Here is a 6,775-nt window from a genome sequence, read left to right as displayed (position 1 = left end):
TCCCTTTCTCTCTGTTCTTCTCTCTGTCTCTCCTCCCATCCAAGCAACAGGTGCTTCAGCAGCACCACCATCTGTTGGTTTACTGGCCAAACGAACAGTTAGGGGTCCCCCACTCATAGCCTGCCCGAGGCCTTCATGCCATCTCCTCTCCACCTTACTGGCTATATAACAGAGCTACTGCAATGAACTGATGGCTGTAAATGTCTGGGAGTCTTGTTAGCTTGGTCTGAAACTGTTGCTCTTTTAACTCCAATGGATACACTTCTGTTCTCTTCTGCTGGAGGTCATTCTGGATAAGTGCGTCTGCTAAATGAATGTAATGTAACATAAATGTGTTATCCCATATTCTGCTAGTCTCGAGAAGTCTCTTGACGGCCTTTTCCCAGGGTCAGGGAATAATTTTCCAGGTCCTTCCCAGTTGGCTCTGGGTTTTCCCTCTGGATAATCCATTATACTAGAATGTACAGCTCAAATCTAAAGAAAATTGAAAATTGATAAAATTTGATTGATTGATTGATTGGGTGCATCTAAAATCAAAACAACATCAAAAGGGACACGCCTCTATCACTGTTTTTGCCAAATAGTTTGTTTTCATGGTGCTAGCAGTATTGCAGTAGCGGTGAGGTAAATATATCTGCAAGAGCAGGAGCAAGCAAGCAGGAGATGAAATTAGTGAGAAAAATGCCACAAAAGTCTAATTGATCCTGCCATATGGATTTAGTCAGAAGGCTTTGATTTGTAATATATTGCAGCCACTCCTGAAGGGATACTCTCACAGGATTAGACTTGCAAATAAAGAGGTGGCTCTATACAATGCTGACAAACGTGTCAGCGTACATTGCCGCAGTTACAGGTATCAGCAGATTTGCCCCCGGAGGTTTGAAACACCAGTGAAATCCTGCCATGCCAGCAAGGAATACACAGTCTAGTAGGATTGGCACATTCACCACTAAGCATGAGCATATTTACCAGAATGAAATATTAAACAAAAACACAGACAAAATTTTCTCTGTGACTCAGAGATACAATCTCTGAAAGATCGCAAAGGTCGCATTATAATTCTTGTGAGGTGTATTTACCAATGATCGCCAGCCTAAGGTTTTGGAGTCTTCTTACCAAACCTCTTCTATGGAGGAAATCTTTTTAAAGACTTGACTTTTAACTTGCCTCGCAACCTAGACTGGGTGACGTCTTTAACTGATGAAACAGAGACAGAGGAAGGAGGAAAAACACACAGCCATCTTTTGAAAGTGTCCTCCCCATCAGACAAACCACCTACGTCAGGTAGGTCTTACCTCAGCAGATGGAGCGGGCTGGCTGTCCCAGCTGAGAGATTAACCCCACCCAGAAGGAATGAGCTTTGAACAGTCCACCGCAAACACTGCTGTGCTGGAGATCCCAGTAATGTTACATACCTTAGCCTGTTTGATTTTTTCCTTCTTTCTGCCTCATTTCACCTTTTTTGTAAATAAAACACAGCTGTACAGCAAAGATGAGAGGAAATAGATAATTGAACATCGTTTGAGTTGTCTGGGGCTAGGGCAGATGCCTGTGGTTGTTAAGGTTTTGCCATTGCGATCGTAAAAGTTTTGTTGCAAAAGTTTTTGTTTCAATGGTATTGATCGCAAAAACATCACAGGATGTTGGCCTGATTGACGAGGACTCGTAATTCTAGAAATGGATGCACTAGAATCTGTATTGACCTCCATGTATTTAACTGTGGTTTGCAGTTATGAAAGGTCTTGGTGCTTGCAGATGCTTTCCCAATGAAATGATTGTAAAGCGCTCTGGGTATTTAAACAACTGTTCATCCTGGCCAAGACTTCTCCTCTTCAAGAGCTCTGTTGACGGCACCACAGTAACTTCCTCCACATCTGTGAAGAGACTGGGTGTCACGCTCGACAACAAGCTGGATATCAAAGATTACATCTTGCAGACAACATGTTCCTGTCGATTCATCCTCTTCAACATCAGGAGGATTCACCCTTTTTTGACCACCTACTCCACCCAGCTGCTTGTCCAGGCCACCGTGCTCTCCTTCCTGGACTACTGCCCTGCCCTGCAATGCCCTCCCAGCCTGTACCATTCAGCCGCTGCAGCTCATCCAAAACGCAGCTGCTAGGCTGATCTAAAATCTCCCAAAGTTCTCCCGTGTCACCCCTTTACTGAGATCCCTCCACTGGCTCCCGGTCACAGCCAAGATCCACTTCAAAACCTTGACTCTCACCTTTTCTGCTGCAAAAAAGACTGCCCCGACCTACCTCCAGGACCTCATCCTACCCTACACACCCGCTCGACACCTTGCTCTGCTATATCCAGACGCCTCGCTCCCCCCACCAACAAAACGAAAGGCCCACACTCCTTGCAATGTCGCTTTTCCATCATCGCTCCCCAGTGGTGGAATGAACTCCTCACCCCCTGAGAACAACTCCTTCACTCCAACCCTTTAGACGTGGGCTGAAGGCACACGTCTTCAGACTCTACCTGGACTGACACCCTTGCCATTTTGACATTGTAAATCTAAGATTCTTGGCTTGTACTTGTAGCTCTATCTCTTACCTTGTACTTGTAGCATGTTTTTGCCTAGGTAGTATAGCGGCACTTTATTGTCCCAGTGACTGTATTTGATATATGTAACCTTAGATCAGATTAGCTCTGGCTTGCTACACCAACCTTGTGCTCAGCTTCAGCACTATCTGCATTGTCTGACCTGTATACATCTTGCCCTTGTGCCAGTTTGCCCACTATGTGCACTTTAGTATGTGCACGTCGCTTTGGATGAAAGCATCTGCTAAATGAATAAATGTAGATGTAAATGACTCATTAAAGAGGACCGATTCCATAACCAGATGGAAACACAAAGTCTGAGCGGTGTTATACACGCAAATATGTACACATGTTCTCATGAATGTGTGTGAGTGATTGTTTGAAGACTGTTCCCACAGACTGCACGCTGGGACACGAGCGTAGTATAATCATGTGACTTCATTTTGGCAGGCGCAACTTGGCAGCTACATATCCAAAGCTGTAGTATCCAGGATTTTGAGTTCTAAACTATTCTTAGAGACGTAAACGTGCTTGTCACAGTGAACAGCCGTTGAAACCTCACAATCCGTCCTTCATCTCGCGGAACTAGTGTATCAGAACATTTTTAAGTGTATGATTAACGAATTCATAATCACTCATTACCTCTTAACCTGTGTGTCATGAGGTTTGACCGGCGTAGGCTATTATGCAATTAAGATGTATTGACAAATAGTAAATTAAAATTATTTTTCATGCAAGTTAACTAATAAAAACGTCTACTATACATTCTGGAAAACATACTCTAAAAACCATCTTTACTGATCCTTATTATGAATGATAATGACAAATAATCAGAGAAAATATGCTCACATCCTTCTGTGCAGACGAGGGGAGCAACGCATCTAAGGTAGATACAATAAACGTTATGAGAAAAGGTAGCAAGAGATGTCCCTTGCAACGTTTTCTTAAAATAGTCAGCTTTATCTGTGTTATCTCAACTCCTGGCACGTCAAGTCGTGCTGTGCATTGTAGTCCGCATTTTTCACTATGTGAGCTTGGACCCTGGAAGGGTTTCTGTCTCAGCAGAATACCAAAAACAAATGTATTACCCTTTAAAGAGTGCCACTCACCTCTCACCCCCAAAATTTCGCGGTTAGCGTTCCACGTGTGCAGGAGCAGAAGTAGAATTGCTGGACGAACATTGTGGCTGGCCATCATAGCCTAACTAAAATCTTAAGTTTGGAGGCACTCACACGCGACTTCAGCGAAGTAAGCAGGACTCAGCATCGCGTTACCCGTTGCAGAATAAGTCCAAGTGCTGTTGCATAAATCTGTTCATGACGTCCCAGCTTCCGTACCCCTCTTTCACACAAAAGAACCGCATGAGGAAAGCGAAATGTGACTTTTGACAGAGCGATACAATGTAAATCCGTGCGCGTGGCGTAGCCTATATTTATTATGGTTATATGCCACGTGGCTCCGTTACTCAGCAATGTTCATTCATTGATTCGTTCATTCGTTCACAACAGTGCTGTAAATTAAAACAAGACAAGAGTGCTATGCGCGATTAAAACACATGCTACGTCTACCTTGGCATTTGCGATGTGTTATGTAAGAGGCAGATACAAGCCTGTTTTCAGTCATTAATGGTTCATGTCTGCCTTAAGTCATATTTATGACTGGAAAGAAACTGGTGAAATGTTCACTGACGGTCCGTGTGTCTGTGTTTAATAATGTAAGTGTGATGGAAAAGTGATGTTTAATGCAAGCGCATCAGACAGGAGACAAGAAAAGGTCATGTCTTTGAACATACATTGTATTTGGTGGTTTTGACTTTTACATAACCACAACTCCACAACTGACTAACCCATTGGGCTCAAATTGATCATCTTTGCATACAAGCTGTTGGTTTTTTATTCTGCATGTATTATTTATATGTCTGCTATTGTCACAGTTTGATTCATTTTAATTTTTAGTATACATAAAAATGTGGTTTGCGTTATTCACAACACATAAGTACTCAAGGAATCTATTGTGTTTCGATTTTTTTTTTTCTTTTTTTTTTGAGTATTTGCAGTTTCGCATTCACCGGAACCCGATTGCACTTGGACTTCGCGCTTCTTGGGGCCCTTTAGAGGGGATTTTGAATGCAACGTTTTCACAGAATTCTCAGCCACCAAGGATACCAGCTCCTTCACACACCCACCAGCACTGAGGAGCAGTCTGCTTGTTTGAAATTATGAAAATAATTTGTAACCCTTGGTATCTGCTATAGATAACTCTGACTCCTGTTGTATGTAATCATGCATTAGAAGTGTGTTCATGTTAAACCATTGGCACCATAGTCAGATAAACCTGGTCCTTACACATAGATAACATTCATGTGTATGACTCCTCAGCACCCAATAATTTTATTTTCTGTGAGGCACCAATGATGGGTAATAGTCCATCACAGTCTGGCTTAAACCTGTTTTAATAAATGATTAATGGATATGGATTTATTCAAACAAAATCACTATCATCTTATTATTGTTTCAGCTTAAGAAACCACATGAAAATGCAAATCTGCAAATCTGTATGTCAGCAGTATGCAGACTTACCATGTCAATATGTGTGATCTGGATACAAACATACACACATAGGGTTCAAAAATATGCTTTACTTTTTTGAAATATTTCTCTGTGTCACTCACACTCTTCACAGTGAGGGAAGGTTTTTGGAGGTTTTCAGGGATGTGCATCCCCCTGCTTCAAATGCCTGGGGCTGCACATCTCTGACAACCTCACCTGGAGCATCAACACAGCCAGCACAGTGAAGAAGGCCCACCAATGCCTCTACTTCTTAAGGAGGCTGAAGCGCGCTGGCCTTGGCACCTCAGTCCTCTCTTCCTTCTACAGTTGTATGGTAGAGAGCATCCTCACGTCCTGCATCACCGTGTGGTACGGTAACTGCTCTTCTGCAGACAGACAGGCACTGCAGCGGGTAGTAAAGACCAGTAACATTTACACCAGCAGGTGCAGGAAAAAGGCCTCATGCATCACGAGGGACTCTTCACACCCTGCTAATCGGCTGTTTGCCCCCCCTCCCTTCAGGCAGGAGGCTACGCAGCATCAAGGCCAGAACCACCAGGCTGAGGAATAGCTTCTTCCCAGATGCTGTGAGACTGACAAACTCTGCAACCCACTGAACAATTGCTGCTACTATTATCATGGCATTACTCCACATCAGGGCATTATCACTCCATATCAGGGCATTGCTGCAATTGTCTGATAAACACTTTTGCACTTTAAGACTGTAATTTCACAGAAAAATGCTGCTTCCCAGGAAAACTGCTGCTTCCCATTGAACAATTTGCTGCTATGACTTCCACTGTCTGTTTATCTTTTTGATTCCTGCTCACTTTATACTCTATGTCTTTATACTTTATGTCCTGGAATGACAATAAACATATCCTTATCCTTATCCTTATCATCATTGCGCTTCCCAAGTTGTGAAGAGTGACTTCCAGCAGAAACACCAGACTGCTTCCCCTCCACCTCCTCTAATGTTTCCTCTGTGAATGATGGCCGCATCCTTCCTTATATTGAATTTTGCAAAATGCCGGCATTCTGGAAATTTTTACCTGACGTTGTTATGAGGGATGTGATTCAAAATGGCTCAGTTCTCTTTCACAAAAACCTGCAGTGCCTGCAGTGACTGGTATGTTCCTAATATAAGAGAGATATTAATATATTGCATAGCATATATTTCTTATAGTTTTCATATTTTTCAAATACAGATGAGCATATGGCTTTTCAACAGACAATATAATCTCTAATAGAGGAAAACATGGCACATAACTCTAACATGGGTGTTGGGAACAAGTCAATACACTGACAATAAAGTGCATGCAGGTAGTAAGACTGGACTCCTCTGGGGCCATACTATTATTTGTTATTTGGAGATTTACTAAGGGCTCAGCGACCCAGTATGGAAAAGGGTTCTCATCCTGGATAGGACAGATTCACTGCAGTTAAGTTAGTGGGCGGCAGTGTAGCATAGTGGTTAAGGAGCCGGACTTGTAACCGAAAGGTTGCCGGGACACTGCTGCTGTACCCTTGGGCAAGGTACTTAACCCAAAATTGCCTCAGTAAATATCCAGCTGTATAAATGGGTAACATTGTAAAGAACTGTAACCTATGTGAGTCACTTTGGATAAAAGCGTCTGCTAAATGAATAAATGTAATTGAAACATTGAGTAGCTCTGCTT

Source organism: Megalops cyprinoides, chromosome 23 (genome assembly GCF_013368585.1).
Source record: "Megalops cyprinoides isolate fMegCyp1 chromosome 23, fMegCyp1.pri, whole genome shotgun sequence".
Taxonomy (NCBI): domain Eukaryota; kingdom Metazoa; phylum Chordata; class Actinopteri; order Elopiformes; family Megalopidae; genus Megalops; species Megalops cyprinoides.
This window is presented reverse-complemented; position numbering follows the sequence as displayed.